This window comes from Microtus ochrogaster, chromosome 10 (genome assembly GCF_000317375.1).
Source record: "Microtus ochrogaster isolate Prairie Vole_2 chromosome 10, MicOch1.0, whole genome shotgun sequence".
Lineage (NCBI taxonomy): Eukaryota > Metazoa > Chordata > Mammalia > Rodentia > Cricetidae > Microtus > Microtus ochrogaster.
In genome coordinates, this window is record NC_022016.1 from 38,559,815 (window position 1) to 38,577,064 (window position 17,250).

The 17,250-nt window shown below is 54.3% G+C and overlaps 1 protein-coding gene across 1 annotated transcript in view; it reads right to left on the minus strand.

Annotated features, from left to right (window-relative positions):
- Nucleotides 1-17,250, minus strand: part of Bcor (BCL6 corepressor) — a 125,609-nt gene that overhangs the window by 43,101 nt on the left and 65,258 nt on the right. The gene's annotated exons all lie outside the window — the stretch shown is intronic.

Below are 17,250 nucleotides of genomic sequence, written 5' to 3' on the forward strand. Positions count from 1 at the left end.
AGGTGGCGACCGCCCCGCGCGGTCCTCGGCTCCCGCAGCTGGACTGGGCTCAGTCAGCCTCAGCAGCTCCCGCGCCGCCGCTGCCGCCCGCGCCCGGGCAAGAGCCCCAGCGCCATGTTGACGGTTCGCCGCGAGCGCCCGCTCGGGCTGGGTGTGTGTGTGAGTGTGTGTGAGCGAGTGTGTTGGCCAAGTCGTCCCTGCGCGGCGACAGCGCGGCTCGGGCTCTCCGCCCGGCGGCTCGCGTGTTCCCCCTTCTCCACCGCCTTGCTCCCGCTCTCGGTCGTGCTCTGGGTTCCGGCGCGTCTCCCCCTCGGCCGAAGAGCTCGGTAGCCGTTCAGCCCGGAGCGCGGCTCTGCCTCACCTTGCCGCTGGGAGCCCGGGCTCCGTCTGCCGCCGCACGCCTCGATCCCAACGCGTCCCCCCTCCCAGGTTCCCTCCTCTTCCTCCTCCCCCTCCCTCTGCCCGCCCTCCCTCCCTCCCAACAGCCGCCTCCCCTCCCCCCTCAGGCGCAGCGCTCGGGCGACAGCCGCCCGCCGCCGCCTCCAGCACTCGCAAGTTTGAGCTCCCCAGTCTCCGTTGACCCTCCGCTGCGGCGCCTCCGCAGTGGGGTTTGAGGGGGGATTCCTCGGAAAAGGTTCGCCCGACTTTCCCCGGCCGTCACCGATTCCCACCCGGGTGCATTGGGACCTCGCCGCATCCGAACCACCTGGGTGGTAGGGTCGTGTCGTGTCCCCCCCCCCCACACACACACACACTCCACTGTCCTCTCTGTCCCAGCTCAGGCCGAGTTGACTATTGACGCCCAGCCGGGGCTCCCGTCCTAGGGGAGTGCAGACCGACTGGGGCGGCGGCGACGGCTAGGTCGGCCAAGAGATCCCCAGCCCGAAGACTGGGGGGCGGAGGGGGCGGCTTCCCCTGCTGCGCGCCTAGACTCCCTTTGCTACCCAGAAGGCCAGTGGAGGACCGCAATTACCATAAAGCGCCTCGCACTCCTCTCAGCCAAAGCTGTCAAACCCCAGAGGCAGGCGCCGCTGCCGCCACTCGCCACCAGCGCTGCGCTCTCCGGGCCTCGCGTCCCCTCCGAGACCCAGCCCAGCAGAGCGTGAGTGCGCGTGGGCGTCCACCCAGCCCACCTCGCCCCTTCTTCCCAGAGGAGCTACTTCCCCTGCAGGCGCAAAGAGCTATACGTAAACACCACCACCGGCAACGATGGCCATTCTGCGTCCTAGCTCCCCGGACGTTTCAGTTGTGTGGGAATCGTCGGAAGGGGGGAGGGTGCTACTCCTGGGGGCACAAGGTGGTAGGAAGGCCGTAAAGGGAACTGGGATGTGCCTGAGTGCCTCCCAGTTCTTGAGCATTTCCCGGTCCGGACCTCCGATGGATAGCTGGTGGGTCTGCCCTCGTCTCTCACCTTGGCCTCATGAGAGTATCTCCCGCGTTTTATTTTACTTGGCCAGGAACAACTTTTGGCTTCATCATTCAGCACATAAATTTCCACTGGGTAACGTCGTGCAGATCCGGGCTCAGCGGCGGCGTGCAGCCTGCGCCCGCAGCAGTTCAATTCAATTGACACGTATTGAGCTTCTACAGCGCACCCGGAGCAGCTCTGGGTGCCAGATGGGGCGGGGGGGGGGGGGGGGGGCAGACAGGCGAAAGGGGGAAGCCGAGAAGCGAGGTTCCGGCCTCCGCGGAGTGCAGAGCCTCAAGGGCGAACCCAGCTCCACTTCGTGAAGCTGGCTGGAAGGAAAACCAGGGCACCCAGGCTGGGGGCTCGGACACCGAGGCCAAAGTTGACCCTATTCGGTGGTTCTAGGGGTTCGGTGGTTTAGGTGATTCTGGGAAGGGGGTGGAGTATCTATCTCTTCTGCTTAGGGACAGGATGGTGTGCAGGCTTGATGAGAACCAAAGTCCGAAATGGAAGTGGCTAGTAAACCCACGCGGAAAGTTTTTAAATACCCTAGAGCGTCTACATGCCAAAAAATAATCAAAAGCATCTCGAGTTGATTACTAAGTCAAGGCCCAAATCATCTCTAGCTAGAAGATATTTTCCCTTTTAAAAGTGAGGCCCACTACTGACTGTGGGACTGATATTAGGTACGATTTTATTCATTCTGTTTTAGTTCTCAGCCCAAAGTTATAAAAACAGCCCTTCTCAAAGCAGAAGTGAAACATCTCTACCGTTTGAAACCCGAAACTTGGAGCAGAATTAAATCTTCATGCTCCAGAGCTGCTTGTAACAACTGATGCAAAAGACAGGCAGGCAGGCCAGTGAGCTGTGCCTAGCCATGCTGGGCCGCTAATGCGTCCAGGACCCGCGCCTGCAGAAAGGAATGCACGCCTTTTTCTTCCAGGTCTTTCTGGGGGGTGGGTGTCTCTGAAAGATAATCTACACATTTTTTTCATCTCCTGTAACAAGCAGAAAGACACCTGGACTATTATGCTGTAAAGCTATTTTTTATAAAGACGTTTTAAGGCTAGACATTAAAAGTTATTAGAGTGAACGTATGCGAGTTACAGACACAGCTGGGGGAAAGGCCGCTGGTTGTGTGTTGTAGCAACATTTCTTTTTGAAGCTACTCCTTTTATTCAAAACAAGTCTAAAATAACCTGGAAAGCTGGAGTTGGGTATTTGTGGGGTAAACTCTGAACGCGGTTCCAGGCAGAAAGGCCGCTGTGTGGCTGCGGGCTGGGCGGGAGGGTTGGCTTGGGTGAGCAGCAGAGGCAGTGCCAGGCTCATCCGGCTCGGTTAGGCCGCACCGCAGAAGCCCTGGCTCGATGCCCAGCCACCTTCTCTCCCCCTCTTCTCACCTCCCAACTCTCCCAGGAACAGGCTTTTCCCAGAGTCCGAGTCACATTAACTGTCCAGAACTTTCGGAAAATCCAGGAGCAGAGAACGGAGCCTGAGGCCTCTCCCAATCCTAGGGCCTCCCGGGACTGCTGACAAAGAGCTCTGTTTGTCTAACTTTAAGTCCTAGTGCTAAAATGAATGGGAGGGGGTGCTGTAAGGGCGAAGGGGCCTTGGAGAGGGCTGACTGCTTGGGAAATTTGATGCTGGAGACAAACAGGCCAGTAAATTTGCCTTTGACGTAATTTGTGGCAGTCACCCCCTCTCCTTTAAGGGCCTCTGTGGACTCTATGGTGTTCTCCAATGGGCTGGTGAGATTAAAGGCTCTCTCTACCATCTCCTAGGGTGCATTTCCCAATTCCATGGGATTTTAAAAATATTAAGGGAGTACTAAGAGACGCACGCGCTGTGTGTGTGGGTGTGTCTAATTCACTGAGAATTAAAATGTGAGTGAGATCTTCCCGGGTCCCCTAAGTGGAGAAGCATCACACCTATTGGCCTGGTTAGTCGAACCATTGCCTGTGTAGAGAAAGCTATCGAAAGGCGGTCCTATTTTGTGTCCTTACTCAGGGGGTTGCTACCAGATCCTTAAGCGGCGCCCGCCCCCCCCCCCGTGGGAGGGGTACCTCAGATACTCAAGGTCTGGCTTTTCCTCCGTGCTGGCAACTACCCTCATCCACGTCCCCCTGGAACTGACCCAGGTGTCAGGCCACCAATATACCCTGACATCCGAAAGGGGAGGATTTCAATGAAAGTAGAAGGATAGATGGAGTGGACCCGCAAGTGAGCGCAAGGGAAGGGAGGCCCCTTAACCAGCTGAAAAATAAATCAGCAAGGAAATGAGAAGTCTCGGAGGTGGAGCTGCCGAGTCTGCCCCTCCCCCACCAGCTCCAACTCCCCCACCCCAAAAAAAGGTCTTGTGATTATAACATATGCCTGGACTTCGGAATCCCAGGCCTTCTCCTGCTGCACATTCTAAGCAGACTCTGAAACTGGGAAAGCAAACTGGAGCTTCTGGGAGCAAACTTGAAACCTGCCTGCCCTTTTCGGATTATGCTGGCTACAGACCTGCCAGGCTTCTACTAGTCTGGCTACCCCTAGGCCTGGAGAAAGGCCGTGCATCCTGTCATGAGGTCCTACCTGCGATTAGGGGCACCGATGGGTTTTCAATTGTGTGTATGGTGGGGGTTCATTTATGACAGGTATGTGCAGAGTGGAAAGCCTAGTAGTTCTGTAGACACCTCAGCTGGTGTTTGCTGGCCTATGACACTAGATAGTGAAGTTACTGGAAGAGGCCACACTTGAATGGTAAAAATGATACATTTTAGTTTATGTAAAAGTATCCTGTTAATGTTAAAGTGTTCTTTAAAAAACATACGAATAGCTACAGTTACAATCTTCAGTCAGGGAATGCCAGGCTTATCCAATGGCACTTGAAAGAAAAAAAAATTCATGGGCTGAGATGGGGGGGAGGTGGGGAGACCAATCTAGCTTAAGCTCCTGTCTTCCTTTCAAAACTCAAATGAAGTAACAATTGGAAGTCTATCCTTGACCCTAATAATTTTACTAATTGTGAAATATTTAAACAGAGCTGCCTTCCCCAGGCAGAAAACTGTTGGATTTGGGATTGGACAAGTTAATTACCTTTGGAAAGTTCTAGGCTGTTTGGAGGAGGAAGGCCCAAAGATTAGAACCAACATGGTTCACAGAAACAACATTAGAAAATTCCTGGTCTAGGTGACATTTATGTCAGGCCCTGCACTCTGGAATCTCAAAGTCTACACTGCTGTTGCCAAAGGTTGACTGGGTGTTAACCAAATGGCATAAACATAGGGGGCTTTGGGGAGCTGCCTAGCCCCTCCATCAAAGCTGAATACTCCTGCAGATCAACCCTGATACTACCTCTAGGCCAGGGTTCTTGTTTAGCAAGGCTCTCTAGTGTATATCTTACCCTGTTTGGGGACAGGGTGAGTGGGAGCGTCAGGAAAGGGGGAAGCGGGTAGATAGCTGCTCTTGCACCCAGCATAGCTGTTTCCCTCCCCAACCATTTTTAATTCAGCTTCTCTTCTCTTCTTCCTGGGGGTCACCCGGGGAGCTTCCAAAGCTGCCATCACCAGTAGCTGCCCGATTGTAAGAAAGGACTACAGGCCAACAGATAGAAAAGCACAACTAGTATAGCTCTAAGCAACTGAAAGCCCTCACAATACATACACACCCAAAATTAGGTCCAGAAGTGATTGCTGTGGGGTGGTGGTCACCATGGGGTGATCGCGGCCAGGACCACAAGTCTGGGAATCTCAAATGGTTTAAGTTAATCTATGCACATTTTACCTGATTCCCTTTCTCCCTAAGGTCCATTCTGCTGTGCCTTCACCCCATAACCTAGCATCTCCTGCCTGTTAGCGACCCTCCAGTCCCCTCCCCATGCCTCCATTGGGGAAACAGGGCTAGAGAGTGGTTTGCATTGCGAGGCAGTGGGGCAGCAGTGGGAGGAGGCTAATGCATAATGCACAGCGCCTGGAAGCCTGGCCATTAGCGGCCTGTCGGTGACACAGACAAACGACTGAGAGGGAGGAGATCCAGCAAGCTCTGGAGTTTAAATATACCAGCGTGGAGGGGAAACGCCATGATTTAAAAGTGTGTGTTTGCAGACACCCGCATATATTTTAATGATTTCCAGCAGGCTGCACGTCCTAGCCTTGCATCCTGCCCACCCCCCCACCCCCCAAACGGAGGATATGTGTAGAAGAGAGGATGATGAAGGAAAGAGGTTGGTAAATAGGATACTGAGAAAAAGAGGCCTTGGGAAGCTGCCTAAGCCAAAGCCATACGGGTTTTTGTTTGTTTTTAATTCTTTTTTTTTTTTTAAAGAAACCTGGGCATGGTGCCTTCCAGCTGGAACTGGACCCTCTACACTGTACAAGAAAGGCCTAAGAAAAAAAGAAACTGTCACCCTTCTTTCCCCTAGGACCCCACATTTTTGATTCTTCCTATTCTACTGACAATCCAGAGACCTCCTTCCTGCCCGTTTAACACACCAGTGTTTTTTAGCAATTAAGGCGAGAAGGGGGTGGGGATAAAGATAAGCCAATTTTTTTTCCGCCGTGCAAGTGTGAAAGATAAGATAAGGCTAAGCTGGGGCAAAGTGGCTGCTTACAACCTCCCCTCCGCGATTTTGATCGGTCACTTATCTCGAAAAAAATGCTCCTTTCGAAAACTGCAGAAAGAAAGAGAGAGAGAGAGAGAGAGAAAGAAAGCCGAAGGAAAGGATTTTCATTTGGAAGTGACATTTAAAATCCACCTCCTTTCCACCATCAACCCCTCTCCAATGCCGAGGACCCCCAGGAAAAGTCGCACCTCTACTGCGGGGTTTCAGTCTTTCTCGTGGGGGGCAAAATTTCTAGTGTAATGAAGCTGAGTAAAACCAGGGCTGTGTGATGAGGATTTCTTCTGCGTCCGACACAAGCTTGGAAAGGCAGTTTTCTTCTCTAAGTTACGGGTCTATGTTTGTGTTTCACCATTGAGCCGATGTGTTGAAACTAAACAGGTAGCTATATTTGGGAGGGTCATATAACTATGTCAACAATGAGGTGGCTGTTAATTGAAAATAATAAGAAACTGCGGGCTTTCACAAGCCCGGTAAGGGGAGGAAAAGGCAGCCTAGACCCTGAGAACTCCCAGCTAAACTGGACTCTCCCGGAGTTTTAGTAACCCTTTTCTCCTCACAGGGATCTCACTGAGGGATTTCCGGAAGACTTTCTATTTGTTGAAGGTTTTGGTATCGAAGTTCCTGCACCCAGGATGGCCTGCAAATTCCCCCATCTAAGTGCTGGCCCCAGATCGCAAGCGGCGAAAGAGGCCGGTCCCTCAGGCCAAGCTCAGCCTTCGCCCACCACCGGCTCCGGGGTCTGAGGCACCTTCTCCGCTCTGCACCCTGGAGCCCGCTCGGGGCCAGGCTCCAGGACCCAAAGCTCAGGGTCAGCTGCAGCCGGATTGTCCTCAGGGAGCCGAAACCACCGGTCCGGGGAAACCCCTCCTCTTGTCCTTCCCCGAAAAGCCTGGTCGCGGCGTCAGCGCCGAGCGAGCGGGCATCTGCTGACAGCCGGGCCTCTCAGGAGGCCCACACGCGTCCCATTAGTCAGCTCGAGTTCCCCTCGGGCGAGCCGTCTGGCACGGCCTCAAGGCCCGGTTCGGGCAGGGAGGGGGTGCGGGGCCGCAGCGAGCTCCGCGGGGCCTGGCCCGACTTGGTTCCGCGTTCCTGGACCCGTGGGGAAGCTGAGGCGGCGGGCCAGGCCGCTCCCTGGCGGGCTCCCGGCGCCGAGCTGCGCTTCACGTGCCCGCCATAGCCGCGGCGCGGCGAGGAGGGGCTGGGAGGCGAGCGGCCGCTCCGGCAGGGTCCCCGACCCCCGCCTCCCTGTGGGGGAGCTGGGCGGGGACCACCCTGAAGCCCCGATCTCCGCACAAGGTGAAGGCGGCGTCGCCAGACGCCCAGAGGCTCTGAGGGCGCCGCTCCGAGAGCTGCGCGGCGGCGGCGACAGCCAGGGGAGGGTGCTCCTCGCGGCCGCGCCGGGAACTTCCCGGCCGCCCCGCCGCCGCAGTCACGGGGACCGGAAGCCCTCCCGCCACCCCGAAAGGCCTGCTCTGGCCCCCAGGGCAGTTCCAGACGGGAGCTTGTCTCCCGTCACCCCAAATCTCTCCTGGCTCCAGGCGGCTGTCCGCACCCTGGGATGCCCCCCTTTAGGCACGGAGGACCCTCCCGGGAGACGTCCGGTGAGACGTCCCTCAGTCGCAAGCACCAACGCGCCTCCCCCCACTCGTCCCCCGGCCCCGCAGCTGGGACAGGAGGGGCGCGGAGCCGCCACTCCGGCCAGGCAGGAACACCTGCTCCGGGCCCTGCAGCTGGGCGCGTGGTGCTGGGAGAAGCTGCCTAGTGTCGTGTAAGGGAAGCACGGAACAGAAAATGGGGCTCCAAAGCAGTGGGGTAGCATCCTCCCCAGGTTCCTCCTCACTCGGGGCGGTCAAATGCACAGCTCAAAGGCTTGCTGAGGGCACTGGTCTCCCAGAGGGGCTGAGGGCGACAACACCTGAGATCCAGCTTCTGGCCTTAAGAGTTCGTTCGCAATCACATAGGGGACAAAATGCAGTTGTGGGGACCGTCCCCAGTATCCACCCCCGCTCTTCAACACGGACACTCATCTGCCCCGAGCATTCTCGCCTCGTGTGGGACCGGCAGTAGGTCGGGATGGCACCAGCATCTCCCCCCCTTTCCCGAGGGACAGAGAGTCTGGTACGGACCTCCGGCTTTGCCATTGCTCGCGGAGGAGGGCCAAAGGGTCCTCCCCATCTTCTGGATGCCCGGGTTCGGGCGGCGGAGGCAACCTGCGTGGCTGGCCCAGCCTTACCCCGCCCCCGTCCGGCCCTCTCCGACTTCCCTGGCCTAGGGCCCGGCCGGGGAAGGCGTTGTTTTGCCAGCGGGAGCGGAGCGAGTGCGCAGAGAAAAGCCACCCTGCTCTAATGAGAGTGCACACCGCGCTGCAGCGAGGAGGAGGATTACCCGGCGGGCGGGGGAGGGGAGAGGGCCGGGGCCGCGGGCGGCGTGTGCGGCGGCCCCGCGGGCCCGGAGTCCCCGCCTGTCTGGCTGCTAATCGCACGCTTTCTGCTGTTACGGAGGCAGGCGGGAGCTGGCGGTCGAGCCCAGCGCCGGCGACTCGGCGGGTGACACGGAAACATGGCGCAGCGCCCCTCCCCCGCCCGCCCTCCCCGCGCTCCCGCCTCCCGCCTCGCACTTCCTCCCGCCCGCGCGGCTTTTGCAGTTCTAATGCTCTGCTTTCGGCCTGGCACCATTACGCTAGCAGACGCTTCTCTGCGGCCTCGCGCGTCTCTTTCCCCTTTGTTTTCGGGGTCTATAGAAAAGGTTTGCTTTTCTATAGAGCTCTCTCGTTAAAACCAAACTTGTGGTGGCAACGGAAGGTAGTGCGGGCGGGGAGGGGCCAGGGGATTTTGGCAGCAGCAGATCAGAGCATGGTGGAAACTTCTCTCGCAGGGTTCCCCGCCACTGCCTTCCTATCCCCACCCCCACTCACAGACCAGTCGCCCCGTCGACGCTTTGCTCTTGAGAGGCCCCAGGGCTCCAGAAAGGAGGCCTAGGACTATGACCACAGGCCTTCGAAGACGAGGGTTCGTGTCTGTGACCCCAGACTTTTGGCACTCAATGACCTTGCTCCTTGGCTGCTTTTACTTGACTTAGCTTTCCTTTGGTCATTCGGGGCCCTGTGTCTCGGTCGGTGGGTAAAGAAGAGGAGCGAAGTAAAGTGTTCCGCGTGTGGTTATTTTTAAAGGGCTCGCTGTAATCCAACCCTTTACTGTAGGCCTCCTTTATCGGGTCGCCTACAAGAGGGGGACACCGACTCTTACGGACAAACGATAGAAAAGCTACTGCTGGTGGCTGGCCACCTCACCCACAGCCACTCAGCGGCCCCCCCTGGAAGACCCAGCAGAGACGAGGACCAGAGAACTAGCTCCCTCGGTTCAGGAGCGGCCAAACATTCCTCTCTCTAGGCGAGAAATGTGAACAACCCCTCCTCCCAGGGCGCACTCCCCAGACCCAGACCCATGCATATGTTGTGGCTTTCTGCACCGGAGCTGCTCAGGCGGCAATTTTTTAAGCCTGCAATTAAGCGAGGCGTCGCCGTGTCCTCGGCTAGTGTCGATCCTGTCAGTCGCACATGGCCTTGGTGCTCTGGTCCGAGGCCCCGCGATTAGTCACAGGCTCGCTTCGCTCCTTCCCTAATCCGCCTCTGCAGGCAGTCTGGGGACGCGGCCGACTAGGCGGCGCTGGCAGGGAGCCACCGCACGCGGGGCGGGCCTCCTGGTTAGTGCCAGCTCCACTGCACCCGAGCCAGCGCGGGCCCCGAGGTGCGGGATTGACGCCCCCCCTTACCGCCCCCTGGTGGGGCGCCGGCATCCCTCCTCCTCCCGCCCCTCTCCTGGGCCTGCGAGATCTATTTGTGTGGTGTCATTTGCATAAAAATAGGACAAGTGTTTCAGTGCGTTCGAACGCGGGAGGCGAAATCCTTATTGATGTGTCTGTGTGGAGCCTCCGGTTGTCGGAGCAGTTTGATTTAGGGTGTTTGTGTTGCCTTCTACGAGAAATGAGAGGAAATCCTGTGCAACGCTTCCCGCGGCCGGGGCCCCCTGGAGCATCCCCCTCTGCGGCTGGGAGTAGTGCACTGCTTGGGCCCCAGCACACCAAGTCTACAACGGGCAGGTTGAGGGCCAGGCGAGCGGCCTATTATGACTCATAAAACCGGGCAGCCTAATCACCAGCTGCCAATCCATTTACATGTGGCGCTTCCAAATGCACCCTTCTTCGTCCAGGCCGGGCCTCCCGCGGGTTCGCCGCGGACACGGCTAGAATCTCCCAGTGGAAGCTAACCAAGCGGTCGTTCCTTCCCGTCGGGAGCCCGGTTTCCCCTCCTAGGGGACCCCCGCTCTCTAGGCCTCTGCACCTCTTTCCAGCAACTCCTTAGCTTGGACAAATAGCTTGGGAGGGCGCCGGCCTCTCGGAGCCAGTAAATCAATCATTAACTCCCTAGCGAGGCCAGGTCAAGGGAGGGGGCGGTGGCCAGAGCCCAGTACGGGGGGGGGGCAAGAGGAAGGCCCCCAACCCTGGGGTGAGCGCCATCCCCCGCGCCAGCGAACAGGATGCTCGAGGACAGCTCCTGCAGGCCTTCCCTGTATCCTCCAGAAGCCTAAGCCCGCTGGGCCTTTCAAACCGCACCGTGCCTCGCCGGGCAGGTTGGGTTACTGCGCAGGCCCCAGGCTTGAGGCTTCGCAGCCTGCTGTCCATAGGAGAGTGTGCCGCACCAGGGCAAGTGCCCCGGACCCAGCGGGCCTTCATATGACTCCGGCTTTGCCAACCTAGCCAATCGGGTGGACCTGACTCCCAAGGCATGCCCCCTTGGAGCCCTCGGTGGATATGGCACGCAACGGGTTAAAAAGCCCCAGTTCGTCCTGGCTCCTCGGTTGCACAGAGGAAATGCTGATCAAAGTGCCTTACGGGGAAGGAAACACACGCACACTCGGGGCTTGGGGTCGAAGGAGAATGACTGGAAACGACTCCCGAGTGGCTCGCCTCGAGCCGCTTCCCACACTCCCGGCAAGGCGGCGGCGGCGGAGGCAGCCCGCAAGATTCACCCCGCGAAGCTCTGCGTGCAGGGCCTGGGGAAGGAGGAGGGACAAGGGGGCGGGAGGCGAGCCCGGGCTTCGCGCCAAGAGGCCCGGAGCCACAGATTAGTCACCGCTCGGCTCGGAGCTCACGGGTGCGCCGGGGAAAGGGAGGGCAGGCGGCGGCCCAGCTCTGCTGGCTCCCGGGGCCTCGGCGCCGCTGCCCCCACCCCTACCCCCGCGTGCGCTAGGCGTGACTCTCCAGGACTCTCGCAGCGGAGATCCACTTGTCAGTTCAAGGGCAGGACAGAAACTGCAAGCCGAGTCTTGCGAACAGGAAATTTCTCATTGACAAGGTGCTACGCGCCCCCCTTGCATCTCATCTCCCCCCGCCCAACCCCGGCGCGCAACACGGCTTTAAAACAAAACCAAACCCCAGCGCGAGCAGCCGGCGTGCCCACTCGGCCTCAATCGCCTTGGCGTCCCCCGCCCCTTGGAGTCCCTAGCCCCGGGCCAGCACACTGGCTCAGCCGATGGCTTCGGCTAGGGGCCCCACGGAAGACATAATCATCTCTGCAGGACCCGAGTCGGGGCGCCGGGCCCCGGAAGCTCTGCGCCTTCTCGGGGAGTTAACCGGGCCGACGAGCTTTGCTCTGGGTGGCCGCCGGGTCAGCACGGTCTGCGGGGAGGAGGAGCTGGGCGACTGCAGCGAATATCGCTGCGGGATCCTGGGAGGGCTGCGAGCTCGGCCTGGCAAAGTTCCTGTGGAAACTCCATGTTTTGAAACTCCAGCGGCGTTGCGGAAGGAGGGGGAGAGGGGAACGCGCCGAGCGCCAAAGGCGGCCAGCACCCGTCTGGCGCTCCGGGGGAACCTCTCTCCCCAGCCCGCTGCACGTCTGCAGGGCTGGGAGAGCCGAGCCCCTAGAGCAAAGTCTTTTGTGTAGTCCCCTTTTTCCTCCGCTCTCCAAGGGAAATTCATTAACCCGTTTTATTTACTGAGACGAAGGCAGCCTTTTTAGGGGCCCTGATATGCAGGGTAATTTCGTATTTGACACGTGTAAATACTTAGTACTCTCAGGTAAGGTCAAATTATTTATCATCTTAATTTATATTTCAATAGGCCTACAATTTAGAGTCGAGAAATGCCTCCTTATGAATCATTATGGTCTATTAGAGGAACTAATGTCTAAACAGCACTATTTGGGAGGGAATCACTTATGTTGACATTTAAATGGCTCTTCAATAGTTAAAAAAAGAGACATTCAAGTGCCTTTGATTAAATATACAATTTACAAGACCATCAGCAAAACCATCAGGGCTATAAATTCTAGGGATTTTTATTTTCAATTTTCCCAAAGTCTTTCAGGTCATATATGTCATCTCCTATGGGAAAAAACTTACATAAATTTCTGACAATTCCACACACCCCCACCCACCCACAAGCTAACGTCTTATCAAGGGCCCCAGATCTTGTATCTTTTTGACAAACTTAACCACTGTTTAGCACTATTGCAGGTAACTTGTAAAAGCAGCTTACCTGTCTTGCTGAAAGCCAACCATCTATCCTGATGTCACCACAGCACCCAGAACAGCCTGTTGGTGCTTTAAAGTCGCCTCTATACCTGCTAATATAAACACCAGTCTCTTCCTAGCTGTCTCCTGTCTCCAATTCTAGAAGGCTCCATTATGACTCTGTAGTGTTACTTTCTCCCCTGACACATCTTTCCGGGCCTCAGATGGCTTCATGTGTCTGTTTTCTAAGACCAGGCTAACATCAGAGATCTGCCTGCCTCTGCCTCCTTAGTATAATGATTAAAGGCCTGGGACCACACCAGGCTCATTTCCTTCCTCCTATTTGTTGGTTTCCAAGTTTTTTGTTTGTTTATAAAAGCATAGAATTCTAAACAATTCTAAACAATATCATTAATTGTGTATCAACCATTTGAATCCCCCCCCCCCCCATGAAGAGTTCCACTGTTTGGGAAGCCAGCAGAGTCTGTGGTAAGGAGAGAAACACACCCGGCTTTGTGCATGGTTATGTTGCAGTTCTTGTTTTTGTTTTTTAAAAAAGCATGGGTAATGGAGCTTCCCCTGAGGGTGGGTCACAGACCTCCAGCAGTGCCTATGCTCCAAATTTATTAGCCTAAACTATTCTGTTCTTTATTCAGGAAAACTTAATGCTACATCTTACAGCTGCCAAAATATGCGTGGGGGGGGCTGGTTAGGTTACACAAACTGGTTCCAATTCCTGAGCTCAAGCAATCCTCCTGTATCAGCCTTCCAAGCAGATTTACAGGTACAGGCAGTTAAGTGTATGACTTCCTATCAGCTTAGGGAAATGGTCCTTGTTTGTGACTATATAATACATCATCATTTATCACACCATTCTAGCCATCCTCCCTAGGTGTTCTGCAGAAAGTACTGGGAACTAGACACCTCCTTCATGCTAAGGCAGGGAGTGTTTGTTTTGTTTTTGCAGACAGTCTCTCTACATAATCCTGGCTGTCCTGGAACTCACCATGTAGACCAGGCTGGCCTCAAACTCATAAGAGATTTCCCTGCCTCTGCCTCCTGAGTGCTAGAATCAAAGTGTGCCACCACCCAGTTTTTTCAATCTATGTCTTCCTTAACTTCCCAGAGGCATGGCTTCCTGGTGGCAGAATATAGGGCATTTTTTCCAGACTGAGAGTCCCTTTCAGTTTCTTTCTGGGCTCTTGTCTCTGCTCCTCCGATGGTCTTGGGCCTGGATAACCCCCTGACGGACAAATTTCATCCCCGTTTGACTTTAAATACTCTCACTTGGTGATTCTTGGTTTGTTCTTTCCCAAGTTCCAGGCCACCATATCAAACTGCAGACCAGCTACTCACCTTGGCATCCATATTCAGCTTAGTAACCACAGCTAACATTTGCACCGTGGTTTTTAGGTAACCAAGCACACAATATAAAGTGTCTATGAATTCTTGCAATTATTCAGTAAAGCAGGTAGTCACTATCCACGAGTCACATATAAAAACTGAAGTAAAGGACTTCAGAACAGTCACGGGAATTTGTGCCAACAGGATTCGAACATAGGTAGCCCTCTGTCCAGAATCCCATGTTCTTAATCACCCCCCACTACACAGCCATACACAAAATCCTACATGAGAATAAGTCCCCTCCTTCACCTTCTTCCTTGCTTCTCTGAAGCACTCTGGTAAATACAACTAATTGTACTTTCGGTATTCTACCTAAACTTCAACTTTTTGCAGTAACTATAGGCCAGGCCAACTCATTCTCTTGCCTGGATGACCTAGGGTTCTAATTCCAGGTATCATTTCTCATGCTCCTCCAGTCCACCCTCCACATAGCAGCTAGACAGGCCTTTTTGTAACATGTCGCATCTGGGCTTGGTGGTGAGCACCTGCAATCCCAGTATTTAGGAAGTAGGAAGGATTATGAATTCAAGGCCAGGCAAAATCACGTTTCAAAAGATGAATCAACTAGGTGCTGGTGAGATGGCTTATCGGCTAAAGGTACCTGTTGCCAAGCCTAATAGCCTGAGTTCTAGCCCCATGAGCATCGTGGTGGAAAAAGAGAACTGACTTCCGAAAGTTGGCCTCTGACCTCCACATTCAGCCTGTGCTGCATAAACACTCAGGGACACACATATAAATAAGTGAATTTGAAAAACTAAAAGCAAACACGCGGCGTGCCAAATAACACTACCTTCATTAGTTCCTGTCACATTTAAAACAAATCTCAAACTTCTTAGGCAGGTGTGTGGTCACATCTGTAACATCAGTAGTTGGGAAGAGGGAAACAGGAGGACCTCTAGTTTCAGGTCAGCCCGAGCTACATACTGAGTTCCAATCCAGGTTGAGCAGCATGGTGAGGTCATGTCTCTAAATAACAGACCAAGAAACCCAAACTTTCTGACCTAGCAACTTGTTTTCTACCATTTCACTGCTTGCCACAGACTGCCTCATCATTTGAGCAGGCCTGCTGGCGGCTCCTGAATAAGCTCTTTCTGTTGTTAGCTTTCTAGACTGTACCCTCCTAGCGCCAATCATGGTACCTAGCAGACACAGACTATGTATAACTTGATTACAAATCAAGGAGTAAGCTGAGAATGGCAGTGCCTCCAGCTGGTGTTACATTGCTAGACCTTGCCACAAAAACAAACAAGGGCTGGGGATGTCACTCGCTCGTTACAGTGCCCTGATTTCTACCCCTAGCAACCCCAGCAATACACTTTTAAAAAATTGGGTGTAGCACACTTCTGTGATCCCAGAACTCTGGAGGTGGATGCTGGAGGATCAGAAATTCAAGGCCCCTTTAACCTCAGCACTCCAGAGGCAGAGGCAGGTGAATCTCTGTGAGTTTGAGGGCAGACTGGTCTACAGAGCTAGTTCCAGGACAGTCAAGGTTACAAAAAGAAACAACTCTGTCTCAAAGAACCAAAAGCAACAATAACAAAAAAGAGAAGAAAAGAAAAATTCAAGGTCATCCTCAGTTGCATAGAAAGCTGGGAGCCAGCCTGGGCCATTAGAGACTCTGTTTCAAAAAACAACAACAAAACAAAGACCCAGTTTGATGGTGCACTTAGGAGGCAGAGGCAGGCGACAACACAGCCTACATAATGAGTTCCAGGCAGGCATGGTGAGACTCTGTCTCAAAAACAAAAATGAAAGAAAGATTGAATGAAACATAAATGAATGAATGATTGAATGCCTGATACATTGTTATTCTGTATGTAGCACAGGCTGATATTTGAAGCAAGTTCAAGAAAGCAAGACAGCTGTAGGGGTGGTGCTAATGTGCAGGGAGTGGATCTGTGGTTCTGGGGAAGACTGAGGCAGAAGTAATTAGCTAAGTCAAGTACAAGGCAAGAAGAGGAAATACCATCTGGAAAGACCCATGGGAGCATGAGATGAATATACACAGCTCTTTCTTGGTCAGAGGAGCCAAGTGACTTACTTGGGTGCACATGTTTCTGGAAGATCCCTAGGAGGCCCCTTAGTCTTCCCAAGTGCAGAATATCATCCCCAGGTGACATCAGGAGCCCTTAGCCAAGACCAAGTCAAACCCCTTTAGTATTCCTTGCCTATTCCTCATCACTCAAGACAGGGTCTAACTGTATAGCTCAGGATTACAGGTACACACCACCATGCTCAGCTAACTCAGCTGTTACCTGGTGCCAAAAATTGTAGGCTCTTCCTCCTCAAGACCCTCAGGGCCCATCAATGTGGGCTCTGGTCATAACTGGCACTGGGCCACTGAGTCTTTTTCTCCCGGTTCCATGCCTTTGACCTCCTAACAGGAACTATGTCACTGTGCTATTCTTCATAGCAAGCGAGTCTGTTTGAATAATTCGTATAGGATAAAAATAGCTACTGTTTATTGAGGACCTTCGCTCCCTTCCAGTTCTTTACTAGGTACATTTCCATGCAATCTCAATTATGCCCCCTAACAACCCTGTGGTTACACACTACCATCTACTTTACAGCTGAGGAAGCTAAAGCTCTTAGAATTGCCCCTCCCCCCCAAAAAAACCCCAAACCTATATATGGCTAATCTAGGAACGTGTGGCCACAGGGATTCCCCTAACTTTGCACCCCTCTGGCATGCAACATAGAGTGAGTACATGGCTTCTCAGTCAGGCATCTGCACTGTTTCCGCAGACCAAGTGCTTCTGGGACCAAATCCTAGGCAGCTTCTCCGATCACATCTTTCTTGGGTCATCCTGGCCACTTGCCAACTGCAGTAAATGTCATACAAGGTGTTTCTTTGCTTTCAGGATCAGCAGGTGTCAACTGATCCATTTTGCCCACCATGGGAACCTGAGCAAATGCATCTCCATGAAGACTGAAAGAGTGCCTTCCTCCCAGGAAACTCAAGGCAAAGACTTACTCCTCAGACAAAGCAAACAGACCCTGGAATGAAGTTTGAAAAACCTCTCTATTCTCCTTCCTGATGATACTAAACTGTGGCTCTGCAACGGATGATATTATGACCCGTTTTGTCCGTTCCCACTCCTGGGTAAGTTTCTTGGATTTTAAGCTTCCATGGACATCATCACTCTTAGGGCTGGCTGGACCAGATCCAGCTTGCCAGTAGAGCACTTACTGAGCATGTGTGAGGTCCCTAGGTTCCATTTCTAGCCCTGCAAACAAGCAAAAAGTCCGTGTCACCACTGCTGCTACAATGAGAGAGAGAGAGAGAGGGAGAGAGAGAGGGGGGAGAGAGAGAGAGAGAGAGA